We start from the raw sequence: 20000 nt of genomic DNA, 5'->3' as shown, positions 1-20000 counted from the left end.
CCGGAGGAAGATCCCCCCCCCCGGAGCTGTTTAATAAAATATTTTAAAAACCTGTGTAGTGTGTTTTATTACTTACACTTTTTTCCTAGGTAAATGGGTAGGGGTACCATGTACCCCATACTCATTTACATAGGGTGGGGGGCCGGGATCTGGGGGCCCCCTTATTAAAGGGGGCTCCCAGATTCCGATAAGCCCCCCGCCCGCAGACCCCGACAACCAACGGCCAGGGTTGTCGGGAAGAGGCCCTTGTCCTCATCAACATGGGGACAAGGTGCTTTGGGGTGGGGGGGCCCCGCAGGCGCCCCCCTCCCCCAAAGCACCCACCCCCCATGTTGAGGGCATGCGGCCTGGTACGGTTCAGGAGGGGGGGGCGCTCGCTCGTCCCCACCCCCTTTCCTGACCGGCCAGGCTGCGTGCTCGGATCGGGGTCTGGTATGGATTTTAGGGGGGACCCCACGCCGTTTTTTTTCGGCGTAGGGGCTTCCCTTTATAATCCATACCAGACCTAAGGGCCTGGTATGCCCCGCGCTCGCCGCAATAGGAAAATGTGTTTTTCCTATTGCAGCGAGCGTGAGATGCAATACCCTGCCCTCGTGTTGTATCTGGTCCGTCGGACCAGCATACACACGAGCGGGCTTTCTGTCGGACCAGCACACACACGAGCGGACTTTCCGCCCGAAACTGAGTCCGGCGGAAAGATTTAGAACTTTCTTCAAATCTAGGTCCGGCGGGCTTTTGGGAAAAAGTCCGCCGGAAAAGTCCGCCGGTGCCTACACACGGGCGGATTGTCCGGCACACTCTGGTCCGCCGGACCAAGTATGCCGGAAAGTCCGACCGTGTGTACACGGCATAAGAAGGAAAATAAGGGTGGCCTTGGGGATGAGAGCTTAAATTTCAGATGGTATTATGATCATAAGTGGAATGATTGTGAGACTATACTATTTAGAGGGCTCAACTCCCTGGTCCTGACTGTATTCTGCCAAAGCAGACTTCGGAGGTAGTATAGGCGAACTGAAGTATTTTTTAATTGGAGCCAAGGGATCGAAGTTGTGCCACTGTGCTGTTTGTGCCAATCTGGTCGCCACAAAGTACCACCATATATCTGGAAAGCCTAGACCTCCTTGTGAGAGAGGTCTATGTGATATTAATTTGCCGTATCTGGGTCGCTTACCCCTCCATATAAATTGATTAACCTCCCTTTGGATCTGTTCATTGGTCTGGTGGGAAACATAGACTGGAAGGGCTCTAAAGTAATATAATAGCTTTGGCAGGATGGACATCTTGATCGCCGTAACTCTGCCTAAAAGGGAGATGGGGAAATAGGACCACAATCTCAGCCATTGTTTAACTTTTGAAAATGCTTGAGGATAATTAGCATTATACATCTTTCTGAGCGAAGGAGCTAGACGAACCCCTAAGTATTGCAGAGTGCTATCACTTACTGAGAAACCAAAGGAGTCTTTAATGTTAGCTATTATGTTATAGGGGATCTTTATCGGGAAGGTGGAGCATTTAGACAGATTAACCCCCAGGCCTGAGATATCATGGAACTCTTGTAAAACCGTTACCAGGTTAGGGAGGGATACCAGCGGGTCTGGCAGAAACATGAGTATGTCGTCAGCGTACATGCTTAACTTAAATTCCCCTTCCCCCTTCAGATACCCTTTGATATTTGGGTTGGCCTTTATCACCCTTGCCAGCTGCTCTATGGCCAAGGGAAAAATTAAAGGCGACAGGAGACAACCTTGCCTTGTACCCCTACCCAATGGAAAGTAGTTGGAGGTGCAACTGGGAAGCTTGATTTTGGTATGTGGGTTGTGGTATAAGGCCTTAAATCCATGTACAAATTTGCCACTGAATCCGAATTTAGCTAATATAATGTCCATGTATGGCTATAGCACACTATCAAAGGCCTTATGTATATCTAGACCTAAGATCAATACTCTGCGGGAAAAGAGATCTGCGTCCTGTATGATGTTCGAGGCCAATCGATTGTTATCTGTAATCTGCCTGGTAGGGATGAATCCCGTTTGTTCAGGGGCTACTAGTGAGGAGAGAATAGGGGTGGGCGGTCTGCCAGCAATCTACCCAAGATCTTTAGGTCGATTATTGAGGAGTGATATCGGCCTGTAATTCTGAGGGACTGAGTGGTCCTTGGGTTTCGGGATTAGTGTCATATTGGCGTGGAGCATCTCTTCCGGGAGCTTTTTGCCCTGGAGGATATAATTGAAAAGTTTGGAGAGTTTAGGGGAAAGGGTTCCTGCAAATTTCTTATAGTATGTAGGGGTAAACCCGTCCAGGCCTGGGGATGAGAATAGTGTGTAAATTCTCTGACTCCTATGTTCAGAGCCCTCCATGTTTATATTAGGTGGTGTGACTCCAGTGATCTTTGCATGGATTTAGAAAATATATTTGTTGCACCATCTTGCTTCTGTCTAGGCTTGAGTGTGCCACTAGATTGAAGTCACCTCCAACCAACACATGCGTCGCATTATATTTATCCAACCTCTGGAAAAAGGAATGAAAAAAAAAAGAGCTTTGAGATGCATTTGGAGCGCACACATTTGCTAAAGTAAGAAGTAAAAGAAACGTACTTTCTGGGTCTTTGTATATATGGTGAATATCAAACAATACAGTGTTTTTAATGAAAATTGCCACTCCCCTTGACTTGGACTCATACGTAGTAAAATGACACTGCCTGTATTTCTTGACAAATTACTTAGGGTGATTGTTGGTGAAGTGTGTCTCCTGCAATAAGCTGATGTCCGCCCCTAATTTTTTGTAATATCTAAAGGCCTTTTTCCGTTTCTGTGAAGAGTTAAATCCCCTTACATTGTCAGAGATAATTCGAACACCCATGTTAATTTTGGAAGGAAATTATCCAGGGTCTTAGCTGGTTGCCTACTTAGAAATTCAATTGACCACAAGCTGTGTCTTACCACGCCTGAGTCCATTTCAAATCTCCCCCTGGGAAAGGTGGGGTGGTGTTTACACTCCATCATATTCATATGCCCTACGTAGGAATAATTATAAAACAGTCCCTTATTTGGCAGTAAAGTTAGCATATCTTCATGTGAAAATAAGAAAAGAAAAAAAAGTAAAGAATAACATAACCTTCAAACATAGAATGGTAAAGTTGTAAGGGGCCAGGGGGGTGAGGCACACCCTGCCATAGTAAAAACCTTCTGTGGACTTTTCAGTCCAGTACTCAGCCAGCGCTTCATCTCCCAATAGTCAACTCTGACCGTTAATGTGTCAGGGAGAACAATTAATCGATAGCCCCCTATTACTGAAACAAAGGGGGAAATGATGGTTCCAGAAACTGCTGTGAGTAGGGGGGCTAAACAGACAGGCAAGAAAAGACTAAGCGAGGGTGTTCGACTCGTTAAAGTTGTATTAGGTGCATAATAAAGCTTTTCAACTGTGGGGAACAAACACTTGTTGAGAGAGGAACTTCGTCCGCTGTCCAGGATCAAGCCTCCCTGTCCCTGGATCTTCGCTGATTTCTACTATCCCGCTGAGGTGAAGGAGTGGCTCAGACTGGGGTTGGGCGGGGGGTAGAAGGGAGCCTCGGGGTGTTGAATGGTTCCAAAAAGCCCAACTTGACGAGCAAGTCCTTGCCCTCTGATAGATTGATTACCATGTAAATAGTACCATTATGCAGTACTGAAAGCTTAAAAGAACAGCGGTGACTTCTTTCATATATCGTTTCTTATCCAGGGTCGCTGGGGAGATATCTGGGTAGATTTGGATAGTGGTCCCCTCATACCTGATTATGGGGATGTTGGGAGAGGCCCTTAGAATCTCCTCCTTAACTAAAATGTCTTTCAGACACATTACTATATCTCTGGGAGGTTTTTCCGGTGGAGGTTTTGGCTGGAGGGCCCTGTGGATTCTGTCACAGGTAAAGGCCACATCAGCGTGTTCAGGGAGCAGAGAGTGAAATATGTTCTTCACTGCTGCTTGCAAATCCACCACTGTCTCCAGGACCCCCTCACTCTGATGTTGTTTCTTCTATTACGGTTATCTAAGTCCTTGAGGTGGGTTTGCAGTTGGGGGACAGTGTCTGAGAGTGCCTCATGGTCTTTGCGTAGGTCTTCATAGGCTAGATGAATCTCATCATGCTTCATTTCTAGCATGTCTGTGTGGCCTCCCAAAGCAGCTATCTTCTGTGTCAGTGTGCTGGTAGATTTGTGCAGCTCTGCTTGGAACTTGAGGGCCAATTTGTCATACATGGCTGAGAGGCTATCCTCAAGATTAGCCTTAGTGAGATGATGGGTGTACTCACTGTGGTCCGGGATCGTAGACTGTGAGAAGGCTGAAGTAGGTGAGACCTCATGTGCCTGCTTCGGCTGGGTGCCATCTTTGGACATTGTTACTTGTTCCCGTACACGGAGCAGGTAAGTTGTTAGGGACCTCTGTGTTGTCTTCTTCTTACTGCTCCTGGAGTTCGGCATGCACCGGCTGATCCCCCAGGGGTGTTGCGGATAAAAGTGGGTCCAGTTTTGCGCCGCTCATGGGCCCCCATGGTTGCTTTCTTCTAAGATGCTTCTTTAAAGCAGAATTCCAGCCTGGGTGAAAAAAAATTAAAAGTCAACAGCTACAAATACTGTAGCTACTGACTTTTAATATAAGGACACTTACCTGTCCAGGGAGCCCACGATGTCGGCACCCCAAGCTGATCCGTCCATTGGCTTTGAGTGCAGGTGCAAACAGGAGGGAAAAAGGAAGTGAAGCCTTGCAGCTTCACAGCTTGTTTCCTACTGAGCATGCGCGAATCACGCTGCACTTTCTGAATGGTCCCGCTGTCTTCTGGGAACTGTGTGTTTCCCAGAAGGCAGGGGGGAAGGAGGAGGGGCCTGCCGTTTTGTAGTTCGCTGCATAACTATGCAGCAATCTTACACAGAAGTGAGAGCGGATACCTGGTTTTGACAGGTATCCGCTCCCCCCTCTCCCCTGAAAGGTGGCAAATGTGGCAGCAGAGGGGGGGGTAGCAAAAAAGCAGAGCTTCCCCTTTTGGGTGGAGCTCCGCTTTAATTTCTGAATAGAGAATTAAAAGAATACACTTAAAAAATGTTTAATATTAATGAAAAGAAAAAAGGTGCAAGACAATATATTTACAGAAAAGATATTACAAAATAGAAAATAGCAATAGTAAAATAAACAGGCTTGCTTAAAAATGAAAGGTATTTAGCAAAGGTTGACCGGTCTTTGGTTCCTATGCGGAGTCCAGTTTGCTTTAGAGTCACTGGCCCTCAGAAATGACTCTTAGCATTCTGCCATAGTTCTAATAAAAAATGAGAGCCCCAGTTGCCAAATGCAGCAGATTTTTGTTGACCCTACAGAGGGTGTTACATTTTATTATATTTCAGAAGACACTCAATGCCTTTCTAATTATATCAGTATCATATCAAGTTTATGGACAGCTTCCTCAAACACCTTGTAATATAGTTTAATATCGAATGGATTGTAATTTTCTTATACATTCAGGTAGACACTCGTTATTTTTTAATTTTTTCATAAACGTCTGAGAGCTTGTTGGCCATCTTGTTCTCTGTCAGCCCACCACTGCTATTACAGAGTACATGAGGGAACAGCTACACGATGCAATCTCACATGGATTAGCAATGAACTTACAACTCAGCATACAGTACCCTAGTAATACAATACAACAGTCTCTCCGGGAATTGCAAATTCTTTGCTAAGTACACAGAAGGCAAACTTAATCATTTTTTAAATGTAATATCCCAAGTCGAGCAATTCATAAAAATGTGTACAGAAATAAGAATTGAAAATAAAAACAAGAACTTAAACAGCCTACAGAGATATAAACTATTTGCTATAAAATAAAAATGGGAGAAAATCTGTTGTAAACATTACTGTTTTGGGCAATGCTGTTTTCTCATGTTTTTTTTTTGTTTAATATATTTTTATTAAAGTAAAGTATGACAAAGATATACATATGTCTCAGAATAAATGCATTCTTGAAAATACAGCAACAAGAGTTTCAGCACTCACAGATTTCAATGAGTAGTTATAAGCTAGCACTCAATTAATTGGCTCGGAAGCCAAACAAAGTGTTAGTATAACATAGGGTTTATACTTTGTGAGCACTTGAAACAAAACTAAATTAATATAAAAAGAAAAGAAAAAATCCTTACTTTGGTATATAGAAACTGAGAGATAAATAAAAGCAGGAAAAATAAAATTAAGAAAAATTAGATGAAAGAGAAGAGAGTAGGAGAAATAGTGGAAAATAGGAAAGGTAAGAAAGTAGAGGGTAGGAGGGGGGGTATGGGGGAGGGGGGGGGGTTGTTGCTGGCATGCATGTCTACAAAGTGAAAGGGAATGATATGTTAAGGTGTAGTTGGCTAAGCTTGGACGAAAGATTTAAGAGGTTTGCGTTATTAGTTCCTTATAAACAGATGTGGATTGAAATTTTATCCAAGAATCCCAGGTTAGAGAATGTTTTTTAGAGGTACCTCTAATGCCGTGGGTGATGCTCTCCATAAGATGTACCTTATCAACCATTTGTAACCAAACTCTTATAGAAGGGATTGTTGGTTGACCCCATAAAGTAGGGATTAATGCTTTGGCAATGTTTAGTAAATGAGGGATAATCGAACGTTTATATATTCTTATGGGGGTTTTGGTAGAATGAAAAAGGATAGTCCATGGGTCATTAGGTATATTGACTTCCGAGATCTGTAATATTAAATTGCGGATGACATCCCAGTAAGGTCGGATGAGTGGGCAAAACCACCAGATGTGTGCGTGAGTGGCTTTGTTCCCGCAGTTCCTCCAGCATAATGGGGAACTGGCGGGGAACATTTGTTGTAATCTGGCTGGGGTGTAATGCCATCTAGTAAGTAATTTATAGTTGACCTCTGACATTTTTGAGGCCAATGAGGAAGTGTGGGCTAATTGGAGGATCTTATCCTTTTGATTATCTGTTAGGTAGGAATCTAAGTCAGATTCCCATTTAGCCAGGAAAGGTGGGAAGTTGGGATTTTGAAGTGCAATGAGAGCTTTGTAAAATAGAGAAATTCCATGTAAAGGGGGATCTTTTGGGTAGAATATTTCTTCTATGGCGTTTAATTCACTCAGACCTCTAAGCGGGTTGGGAAGGGATCCTAAGAAATGTTGTAATTGGTGATATCTCCATTTATCGAGAAATGTGGTGGGTTTAGGAGCAAGGATCACGTGTAATGGTTTAAGTATGTTGTCCCGGAGGACATGATGTAATAGAAGAGGTTCTTCCGTTCCCCATGATTTAAAGCCTGGATCTAATAAGCCCGGTAGGAAATATTTATGACTGAGGAGAGGTAATAGAGGAGAATCATACTTCCAAGAGAATTTTTTGTGTAGGGCGTCCCAGATATCTAAGGAGGATATAGTGAGAGTCGAGGTAGATCGAGCTAGGTTCCTACAAGAACGGGGTATCCAGGGGGCTCCCGAGAGATTCACTCCACTTAAAAAATATTCAATTTGTACCCATAGTTTCGATTTAAGAGCGTATTTCCAATCAGCCAACCTGGACAAGATAACTGCTTGATAATATGCCTTAAAATTAGGAAGTGCTAGACCGCCTGAGCATTTGGAGCGGAATAGCAGCTCTCTCGATACCCTGGAATGACCACCCCTCCAAATAAATCTGGAAATCAGTGTTTGTAATATAGTGAAGAACCCCACTGGTACTCCCATTGGTAGCATTTGAAAGAGAAAAAGGATGCGGGGCAGTATGTTCATTTTGATTATATTCACTTTCCCCAACCATGTGTGTGATAAGTTGGACCATTTTCGTAGATCCTCCCTGATCCTGTTTAGCAGAGGGATATAATTATGTCGAAATAGAGAATGGAGATTGGGAGTCAGATATATACCTAGGTATTTCATGCTTTTAAATATCCATTTAAAGGGAAACAGGGGCTTAAGGAAAAGAGCTTCGGACTTGGGGATATTAATGTTTAAAATTTCAGATTTGGATAGATTTATTTTGAAGTTAGAGATGGATTGAAAGGTAGAAAATTCAGCCATTAAGTTGGGAATTGAGATGCGTTGTTGCTGGATAAAAAATAGTACGTCATCCGCATACGCCGCGTATTTATGGGATCTTTTGCCTATTTGTATGCCTTTGATATTAACATTATGCCTAATTGTAGCTAGGAAGGGTTCTAAGGTGATAGCGAAGAGGAGAGGGGAGAGGGGGCAGCCTTGTCTGGTTCCATTATGTAAGACAAAGGGGTCACTCAACGTCCCATTAATTCTAATTTGTGCTGAGGGGTTAGAGTAAAGGGATGAGATTCGGTGGAACATCCTAGGTCCCAGCCCAAAGTGGCGTAAGGTCATCTTAAGATATTCCCAGTCCACCCTATCGAAAGCTTTTTCAGCATCGGTGGAGAGGAGTAGGGTGGGCTGGGCGCATCTCTGAACGTATTGGATTAGGGATATTGCACGAAGTGAATTGTCTTTTGCTTCTCTATTGGGTATGAATCCTGATTGGTCTGCTGATATCCAGTTGGGCAAAAAAGGGAGCAGTCGGTTTGCAATTACTTTAGCAAAAAGTTTGATGTCAACGTTAATTAGTGATATTGGCCTAAAACTGTTACATAGAGTGGGATCCTTATCCGGTTTAGGGATGACAGTGATATGAGTTGATAGAGATTCTGGGCGTAGACCTGAAGAGTGAGATATAGAGTTTGCGTAAGCGGTGAGACGGGGGAGCAGAATGTCGCTGAATGTTTTATAGTATAAAATGGTGAACCCATCCGGTCCAGGAGCTTTGCCGGATGGGGATGATTTCAATGCTACCTGGAACTCCTCAACCGAGAAATCCTCCTCCATTTCTTTAAGGGCAGATATGGGCAATTTAGGTAGGTTAGCTGCTCTCAAGTAGGAAAGCAAGCGGTTTCTTCTCTCTTTTTGTGATAGAGAGGACAGGTCATTTTTAACATTATATAGGTCCTTGTAATACTCTCTAAAGGCCTTAGCAATATCTGGGGTTGCATGGGCTAATTCCCCTGTTGAAAGTTTGATTTTGGAAATAAAGGACTGTGATTGTTTAGTCTTTAAAGACCTAGCTAGCAGCTTGCTTGGTTTGTTTCCCCATTCATAAAATTTCTGTGATAAACGTTGGAATTTTTTTTTAGTATCTAAATTGAGAAGGGATTTTAGTTCCTCACGTTTGAGTGTGAGGGATTGAAGGTGCTCAATATGCATGGAGAGTTTGTGTTGTTTATCAAGAGCTGCTATCTGCTGTAGGACCCGATCAATCCGCTGACCATGCTCCCTCTTTTTCCTAGCACCGAGTTCAATAAGACGACCCCTAATAGTAGCCTTATGGGCTTCCCACACAACAGAGGGAGAGGTGTCAGAGGGTTTGTTTTCTTTAAAATATTGTGAGAGATGAGAGGCTAACATGGAAACTTCGACTTCATTAGAGAGAAGGGAATCATTGAGTTTCCAATTGTTAATGCGTTGTGGTAAGGAAGGCACAGTCAACGTCATTGATACAGGTGCGTGGTCTGGAATAGGATTGGTGTGTTGTGGAAAAGTGTGAATAACCCTTCTCCTTAGGGTGAAGAAGGCGCCAGACATCCATCAATTGAAGATCCAGAAGCTTTTTTTTAACAAGCTTCAGTTGTTTGAAGGAAATATTAGAGCGGCCCTGGGATGTATCAATTGCTGGATCTAGTGGCATGTTAGTGTCGCCCACTAGGATAGTAAGGCCTTTGGCGAAGTTTGAAAGTTTAGTCAGTGTTTGTGTTAGGAAAGTTGACTGATTTTGGTTAGGGCAGTACACGTTTGCAAGAATACATTGAGTGTTACCTAGGAAGCCCTTTAAGAAAAGAAAGTGACCATGGTCGTCTGCCATCATGTCAGATAACCTAAAGGATACAGCACTGCAGAATCCAATGGCCACTCCTTTAGCTTTATTAGTATCTGATAAACTATAGTACCACTGTGGAAAGTGAGATGAGGTTAGCTTAACGGGTCTTGTGTGAGTCAAATGCGTTTCTTGAAGAAAAGCAATAGAACATGAGGCTCTTTTAAGTTCACGGACTAATTGGTGTCTTTTAGCGGCAACATTAAGACCCCTAACATTATACGATATAACCTTTAATGTAGCCATTGTTAAAGCATAGTACGTACCTTTAGAATATATTTCCATGCATACCAGCCAGAGGGGGGGAGTAGAAAGGAGAAAAGGAGAGAGTTTTTTTGGAAAGAAAGAGAGAGAAAAGAAAAACAAAAAAAACACATGTGAAAATCACATATATAAGTTAACCAACTTGTGGGAAACACATAGTTATCACGCAGAAATCTGCAGTGTTCCCATTGGGGAGAGAGAGAACTGGAGGCCAACCCAATCCCTAGATGGGGACTGAATAGGGCGACTATAAGGCCAATAGTTCTCGCCAACCCCAGAAGGAAAGGGGGTGACAGGATTGCGCTGTAGTGAAGGGGGGTAAATAGAGGGAGTGTATCCCCACAGCGCGCGACCTATGAGAGAACAAATAACTTATAACTATAAGTAAATAATTAGTTCCATTTAGGAATGTAAATATTACCAGTTTGTAACCAGGATCAATTTGAACAAAACATTATCCCTAGGCAACAAAGTGTAAACCAATTCGGTACCTAAACTACAAACCCAAGTATAAAAGGTAATAAAGAACATTGGTCATTTCCACAGTATGACAGTTGTGGCCAAATTTAGACAGGCACACATAAAAAAAAAAAATAAATAAATAAAAAGAGGAAAAACTGCGTCCAAAACCTGGCTTAAGATAGACAACCTATAGGAAAAAGATTATCCGTAATAAGAAAATTAGTACTTGTGAAAAGTTACATATTTCGACCATGCTTTTGTGCAGAGCCTGGAAGAAAGGTACGCCTTTTCTTTAAGGGGGTCTTTATCCAAGATGGGTCCGTTGGACTCAGGAATTTAGGGATTGGGTCTTGCCAACCCGGGAGTTCCATGGGTGGAAGATTAAGATCTTGCAAAAAGGTTGGAAGTTCCTCCGGAAATCTCAGCGTGTGTGACCGACCATTTTTTGTGGCAATTAGGCAGGCTGGGAATCCCCATCTGTATGTGATCCCATCTGAACGCAGGTGGTCAAGGAGCAGTTTCAGAGCTCTGCGACGGTCCAAGGTTTCCTTAGAAAGGTCTGGAAATATGGTGATGACTGCTCCGTCAAAGTCTACGTTAGGCAAGCCCCGCATCTTCATCATAATAGCATTTTTGTCTTCAAAGTAATGCAAGCGACAAATGACGTCTCTGGGCTGATCTGACTTAGCATTACGGGGTCTTAGGGCACGATGTACACGGTCAAAACGTAGCGGTTCAGTAGCTGAATTGCCCAAAATGGTATTAAAGATGCCTCTTATAGATGGTTCTAGGTCATTATCTCCTGTTGCCTCTGGCAGACCTCTGACACGAATGTTATTTCTACGGTTACGGTTCTCTAGGTCTTCGAGTTTATACAGGGAGGCTCGATGGGCAAAGGCCAGCTGGGTAACAGTGTCCTGTAGTTCTTTAATAGCTACATCATGTGTGTCTTGTCGCTGTTCCGTTTCCTCAACTCTGACCAGAATATGTGTCATGTCAGATCTGACAGCAGATATTTCCTTTTTTATGGATTTCTCCAAACTGTGAAACATTCCTGCAAGTTCTTTTTTGAGACCGCTCATTAGCGTGTTCATTGCGGAACTCGCGGGGGATCCTGGATTATCCATGAGGTCTGAACAGTATGAGGAGGCCGGTGAGCTGTCTCGCACAGATGCAGCGTGAGATGATGGAGAGACGTTGGTCCGTGAGGTTCGGACCTGCTCGTCTCTTGCGTTAGCTAAGTACTGTTGAATAGAGCCAGTGGAGACTGAAACGGGTAGTGTTTTCTTGCCTGGACATTTACCTTTGGCAGACCGGAGTTTAGGTGTTTTGGCGGGCATTACTGGAACTATACGGTCGATCGCCGTGGGGGTCACCCCCTACTCACATCTGTTCAGAGACACGCTTCCATCATAATATCCCTGTTACTCAAAAATAGTCTTATGAAGGAAGTATGCAAGCAATGTTAGAAGCGCTTCAACATTCACAGGGAAAAGCGATGATAGTTGTACTGATGGAAGTTTATGGGAGCAGAAGCTATGTGTAAGATATAATAGTAAGGAATTGGCTTAAGAATACTTGGAGCACCAAGATGGCCGCTAGCTTCCAGAGGTAGGCCGGAGGGTAGTCTTTTCTTGCGGTAATAGAGTATGTATTCTGTCACTATATGAAGGGGCCAGTTAATGGATGGTATGTTTGAGAGTTCAGTATTTATAGTGGTGGCTGGGCAGGTTAGCAGGGGAAGTGGCTTGGAGTACCAAGATGGCCGCCGTCTTCCACAGGTAGGCCGAAGCCGCGGTCTTTCCTGAGAGTCGCGGCCGGCCGAGTGAGCACCGTACGCTGTGGGCCCAATTCAGCGCCGTGGGGCATCAAAACGGAGGTCCTGGCGGAGTGGGAACGCGCCGATTTGGGTAAGGAGGACTCTGCAGAGGGGTGAGTAGGCGGATGCCTCTGTACTCACTGTGCTTGCGTTGCGGAGGCCGATCCTGTAGGCCGCAAGATGGCGCCTGGCGGGGAGTAGTCCGGGGCAGAGGAGGAGATCACCAGGCAGCAACCCTCAGTCTCCCAAGGCCCCCTCGATCGCCGACGGTGACACGATCGAGCCGCCAGGTAAAGGCTCCTTCTGTCTGCTTGGCTGTGGGGGTGATGGGCGGCATGTACGGAGCCCTCCGTAGGCCCCAAGATGGCGGCGGGCGCCCAAGGCTCAGGTCCAGCCGGAGGCCCGGGGCTAGATAGTGTGCAGCCCTGGTAGCCAATTCCCCTTGCCAGCCATAGCGGAGGTAGGCTAACCACTTCTGGAGGTGGAGAGGAGCTCCACAGATTGAAGAAGGGCTAGGATGGCGTCGGATGAGTATGTGTAGAGCGGAGCTCAGCTTCCACACGTCCTTCTCCTAGCTCGTCCAGCTGCTGTTTTCTCATGTTGGTAGGAGTACACCAGATATCTATCCACCACCTTGTTCAGAACAAGCTCCAGATGAATTAGACTGTTTCTTTTCATGCTACTTGATTTATAGGGGTATGGATCTGGAATGGACTCTTCCCCCTTGGCCAATCACCTTTGTAGGTGGTAGTTTTTGGCATTAAAGTGACCATAGGTTGTATGGACCAGCCTGATGCCTAGGTGAACGTTAGGATTGTCGACGCCAGCACATTATCCCATTTGCAGAGCATCCTAACACAATCTGACTGCCATAGGTAGGGTCCAGGTAACCATTTAGTACAGTGGTAGGCAACCTTGGCCCTCAAGCTGTGGTGAAACTACAAATCCCATCATGCTTCTGCCTCTAGGAGTCATGCCTGTGATTGTCAGGGTCTTGCAATGTCTCATGGGACTTGTAGTTTCAAAACAGCTAGAGGGCCGAGGTTGCCTACCCCTGATTTAGTCGGTCCCTAGGCGGTTCTATTAGGCCAGGACTTGCAATTTTGTATCTGACTGCAGCTCAAATTTGATACTGAAGATAAGAAGAAGATAATCTCCCCTTGACTAATATTTTAGATCTTATGCTAAAACATATTCTGCAATAAATCTGCAATATATCATCCTACTTTCTATATCTAATGTTACATTTGTCAGGACATTTGAACACTTAATCAAGTCAGCAAAATCGATTATTTAATTAATAGATATACAACAGTAAAAAAACCTTCCGCGTTTTCCCTATAGCTAAATCTCAGAACATGTGCTGCAAAACTAAATGATATAGGAGGCAGTTAAACACCAGTATGCATCCAACCACCTGTGCAGATACAATTAATATATACTACCTTCAAGGGTGCAGTGCTCTGCTTTAAAACATTAAGTGCATAGATTAATTAATATATAAAGTTCTTCAGTGATCAAAATAATAAAAATTAATAAAAATGAAATAAAATACAATAGCTATTATATACACAAATTGTAACAAGCCCCTGCTCGCTCGATTCCACTCCCGGAGCATTGGATGACCGAACCATCAGATGTTGCGATCTGCAATCTGATTCTATAGCCTCTGCGGCTATAGAATCAGATTGCAGATCGCAACATCTGATGGTTCGGTCATCCAATGCTCCGGGATTCGAACTACAGCTATGTGCTGATCGAATCCAGTTGTGATAGCTCAGAACAAACACCAGGCAGGCTGTATGTAAGTTCAAACAGGGATCTCACTTTTATTGGATGCACACAACACAATTTTATACACAGCAGTTTGAACACCCTGCCCCCAACAATCACTTTCTCTTTTGGTCAATTGTAAAGTACACTTTAGTCTTCAATTAGGTCCTCTTGGCCATGCAAATGAGGACTTGAAACAGGGTCAGCAGGGATTGGTCCGATAGCTTGAATAGGAGGACTGATATGTGTAATGACACAGAGAAGCCCCAGGGGGTAATTAAAGTACATAAACAAACAGTCAAACACAGAACAATGCCTTCCTTCCAGACTATAAAGCCGTCTGGAGGGGGTTAGCCTTAAAACAGAGCAGAAGACCCCCCCACACTGTGTAATAGAATCAAAGGAGAAATACTTCAGTATTTCAAGCTTCATTGGAAATACCCCCTCCTGGAAAACAGTCCAACGGCCACAGTGGGACCTCGAACGGGTCAACTCGAGGATGTTGGAAAAGTACTCTTAAGTTTCCAACAGTATGAATCGGTCACTCTTTGTAATATGGCAAATACAGGGTTCCCAGAGTCTGTGTCTCTTGGGGGGATATGGACCTGAATCCAAAGTAACACCACCTCAAGGGTCCTCAGGAATACAGCTCACAAAGAGCACCGTTCCCCCAAATGCCAGGACCCACGATCGGTTGGCAAGAGGCTAGCATTCAGTCCCCTCCAAAAGCCTCTGTCCCGGCTATGTCTGTCACATTTCTCCCTTGTCGGCAAATGAATAATACAGGAGGAGTCCCCAGACGGATTTACTCCGAAGTTAGTCCATAGTTCCAGTCCCCTAATGCCTGTACCCACACAGTACCCCAAACAAGTTGTTCCAAACAGAGCATTACTTACCCAGCCAACCTCTGCCTCTCTCAGAGAACATGCTCGCCACTGGGGACAGGCCTGGACTGGCCCTTCTCCCTGGAGTCCTTTCAGCCGCTGGAGAGAAGACAGGGTGACTGGGCTCACTCCGTCATGCTGTTGGGGATCTGGGCCGACTGCTCAGCATCCCTGGAGTATACAAGTGGGGACTGAAGTCCCATCCACTTTTAGTAGGTGAAAATCCCACAGTGCTTGCAAAGCATAGTTGACATCCTCCTGTCTCAGTGTCGCACCATTTTCTGGGGTTGGGTCAGTGGAGACCAAAGTCCCATCCACTACCATAAGAAATCCCTCTTCTGTTAGTTGAGGGCAGAGGCCAGCAGCACTCTGCCCTCTTGCCAGCACTTCTGCTGGGGACTCCACATCCTCCGCTCTGGCTAACCATTGGGGCAGGAGGCTGGCTTCCTCCACTCCCAAACTGTGTAACTGCCATTGGGGAGGTGATCCGGCTGCTTCCTTTTCCATTCCCTCATCTGGCTGTTGGGACGATATGTCTGTGGTACTGTCTCCCAGGTGCACGGATCTTTGCTGGGGAGGAAAGACCGCTTCCTCCACCCTGGCCAACTGTTGGGGAGGGAACACCTCCTCTCCCTTCTCCCCCTGTATCCGGATCCGCTGCTGGTAAGTGACCACCTCCTTCTCACCCTGAGCCTCCGGAACTGCCACAGATGTGGGGAAGAGGTCTTGGAACCTCTGTCCAGTGACCAGCTCTTCAGCTGGGGAAGTTCCTTGTGACTCCACAGATACTGCTGTTGGTGCTATGCAGAGCACAGTGAAGTTTGGCCCTAATAACAGCTCTTCGTCTGCTGGAGGCTCACCAGGTTGTTCTTCCTCAGCAGAAAAGTCTATCAAATCCCCTGTCTCTGCAACTGGTGTCTGGGGATAAAGGTTCACCATCTCCTGTCCGTGGAACCCAGAAGATGCTATCAGTGCTGGGCAGAGGTTAGCAGAGCTCTGCCCTGTTGTCAGCACTTCAGCTTTGGGGATGGCAATCTCCAGATTTTCCACTGCCGATTCTCTGGCATTCTGCTGGACAGGCACATTCCTCCATCCAAAATCATCCAATGCAGAAACAGGTTCACCAAGGTCAGTCAGCACTTGCTTCATCCGCCATAGGACCTCTGCGTCCATAGCTGCGGGGGCAGGTTGGCAAAGCACACTGTTACTCTGCCACACTGTCGACTCTTCAGCCAGGATTTCAGAGCTGTCTGCTGGTATTTCCTGATAGTCCCAGGCAAAGGGAGCCCCACCCTGCTGCTGAGCAGAGTCTAGCAGCTGTCTGTAGGCGATCTCCAGCTCGCATTCCTGAACGGCCAGAAACTCCAAATCTTCCTGTGCCCAGTGCACTTCTGGGACATTCAGTCTTCATTCTCTGTGCTCCATTATTTCCTCCAAACACCACTCCCGATCACTTCCAAAGTCAGGGTCCCTGGACAGCCTCCAGTACAACAATCCCAGGCCATCATAGTCAAAGCATTCCATGGGGCTGTCATCCGCTGTCCACGGGCACACTTGGGCTACATACCACTGGAGGGCTCTGTAGCTCTCGTCCAACCGCATTTCTGCCCGGATCAGCCTGCTTAACTCAGCTGTCCACTCCTGTTTCGGTTGTCCCCCCAATAACAGCATTCACACTTCATACTGCGACCAGTACCTTACATGGATGAAGAGGACAACTTTTCCTTGGTATCGCTGCTCACGGGCTAGCGCTTCCTTCCAGAGTTCGCAGGGGATAGAATCAAACCATCCCAGCAGGACCTGCTCTGATACTGGTCCTCTGTGCTGTATCTGCATCTCTTGCAACCTCCTTCTGAATTCTTCTTCCATGACGATGTATCTGTACCTCTCCTCTCCTCTATCTCGACCTTGGATCCAGGTGATGGTTTGGAAGTGTTCACGTCAAGGAAGCACGATCCCACCGGTCCCTCCCGGCTCTCAAGTAAGTCTTTCAGCGTTGCTCTCCTGCAGGCTGGTTTGGAGTGTCCCAGTAACTGGAGAGCATATCCCACGGCTGCCAACCAATGTAACGAGCTGCCAACCGATTCCACTCTCCCGACACTCCTCTGCGGCTATAGAATCAGATTGCAGATCACAACATCTGATGGTTCGGTCATCCAATGCTCCGGGATTAGAACAACAGCTATGTGCCGATCGAATCCAGTTGTGATAGCTCAGAACAAACACCAGGCAGGCTGTATGTAAGTTCAAACAGGGATCTCGCTTTTATTGGATGCACACAACACAATTTTATACACAGCAGTTTGAACACCCTGCCCCCAACAACCACTTTCCTATTGGTCAATTGTAAAGTACACTTTAGTCTTCAATTAGGTCCTCTTGGCCATGCAAATGAGGACTTGAAACAGGGTCAGCAGGGATTGGTCTGATAGCTTGAATAGGAGGACTGATATGTGTAATGACACAGAGAAGCTCCAGGGGGTAATTAAAGTACATAAACAAACAGTCAAACACAGAACAATGACTTCCTTCCAGACCATGGAGCCGTCTGGAGGGGGTTAGCCTTAAAACAGGGCAGAAGACCCCCCCACTGTGTAATAGAATGAAAGGAGAAATACTTCAGTATTCCAAGCTTCATGACACAAATATACAGTTGTGCTTATAAGTTTACCCTGGCAGAATTTATGATTTCTTGGCCATTTTTCAGAGAATATGAATGATAACACAAAAACTTTTCTTTCACTCATGGTTAGTGTTTGACCAAAGCCATTTATTATCAGTCAACTGTGTTTACTCTTTTTAAATCATAATCACAACAGAAACTACCCAAATGACCCTGATCAAAAGTTTACATATGCCAGTTCTTAATATAGTGTATTGCCCCCTTTAACATCAATGACAGCTTGAAGTCTTATGTGGTATTTGTTGATGAGGCTCTTTATCTTCTCAGATGGTAAAGCTGCCCATTCCTCTTGGCAAAAAGCCTTCATTTCCTGTAAATTCTTGGGCTGTCTTGCATGAACTGCACGTTTGAGATCTCCCCAGAGTGGCTCAATGATATTGAGGTCAGGAGACTGAGATGGCCATTTCAGAACCTTCACTTTATGCTGCTGTAGCCAATGACAGGTCGACTTGGCCTTGTGTTTTGGATTATTGTCATGTTAGAATCTCCAAGTACGTCCCATGAGCAGATTCCTGCCTGATGAATACAAATGTTCCTACAGTATTTTTTGATAACATACTGCATTCATCTTTCCAACAATTTTGACCAAATTTCCTGTGCCTTTGTAGCTCACACATCCCCAAAACATCAGCAATCCACCTCCGTGTTTCACAGTAGGAATAGTGTACCTTTCATCATAGGCCTTGTTGACTCCTCTCCAAATGAAGTGTTTATGGTTGTGGACAAAAAGCTCAATTTTGGTCTCATGACCTTGTACCAGAAAGTTTGAGGCTTATCTCTGTGCTGTTTAGCCTATTGTAAAGGGGATACTTTGTGTCATTTGTGTAGTAATGGGTTTCTTCTGGTGACTCGACCATGCAGCCCATCTTTCTTCAAGTGCCTCCTTATTGTGCATATTGAAACAGCCACACCACATGTTTTCAGTAAGTCCTGTATTTCACCTGAAGTTATTTGTGGTTTTTTTTTGCATCCCTAACAATTTTCCTGGCAGTTGTGGCTAAAATTTTAGTTGGTCTACCTGACCGTGGTTTGGCTTCAACAGGACTCTTCATTTTCCACTTCTTGATTAGAGTTTGAACACTGCTGATTGGCATTCTCAGTTCCTTAGATATCTTTTTATATCCCTTTCCTGTTTTATACAGTTCAACTACCTTTTCCCACAGATCCTTTGACAATTCTTTTGCTTTCTCCATGACTCAAAATCCAGAAACATTAGTGCAGCACTGAATGAAAGATGCAAGGGTCTGTCAGGAGTCCAGAAACTCATTGATCTTTTATACACACACGCACTAATTACAAGCAAACAGATCACAGGTGAGGGTGGTTACCTTTAATAGCCATTCAAACCCCTTTGTGTCAACTTGTGTGCATGTTATCAGTTCAAAATCACCAGGGTATGTAAACTTTCGATCAGAGTCATTTGGGTAGTTTCTGTTGTGATTATGATGTAAAAAGAGTAAACACAGTTGATTGATAATAAATGGCTTCAGCCTAACCCTAACCATGAGTTAAAGAAAAGTTTTTGTGTTATTATTCATACTCTCTGAAAAATGGCCAAGAAATCATACATTCTGCCAGGGTATGTAAACTTATGAGCACAACTGTATATAAATATATATTATAAAAGTGAGTCCATCTTTCAGTGCCAGTCCATAAAGATATATATGTATTAAATCTGTGAATCGTGTAATCCCATACACCAAAAACAATCCTGTGTGTACCTAGGGACGAGCTTCGAGTTCGAGTCGAATGTAAGTTCGACTCCAACATCGGCCGTTCGACCGTTCGTCGAATTGCGAACATTATGGGCCGTTTGCGCCAAATTCGAGTGGCACGTCACGGCCCATAATTCACTGCGGCATCGCAGTGCATGCTGGCTGATGATTGGCCAAGCATGCACTATGACCCGCATGCTTTGGCCAATCACATCGCGGTAAGAACGGAGAGCCATAATTGGCCAAAAGCAGGGTGGCTGTGGCCAATTATGCCTCAGAGGATTTAGTACATGCCCCACACTATATAAGGCCACCTGGAAGTCGGCCTTGTGTAGTGTGTTCCGGCGTGCTGAGAGAGAGATAGAGGGAGAGAGAGACAGTGTCATTTCATTTGAGTTAGAGTAGGCAGGCGAGTCAGTTAGCTGCAGTCAGTGTATTGTGCATATATATGCATCCCAGGCTTTGTATATATTATATATATATATATATATATATATATATATATATATATACT

This window comes from Aquarana catesbeiana, linkage group LG05 (assembly GCF_042186555.1).
Source record: "Aquarana catesbeiana isolate 2022-GZ linkage group LG05, ASM4218655v1, whole genome shotgun sequence".
NCBI lineage: Eukaryota > Metazoa > Chordata > Amphibia > Anura > Ranidae > Aquarana > Aquarana catesbeiana.
Note: the sequence above shows the minus strand (reverse complement) of the source record.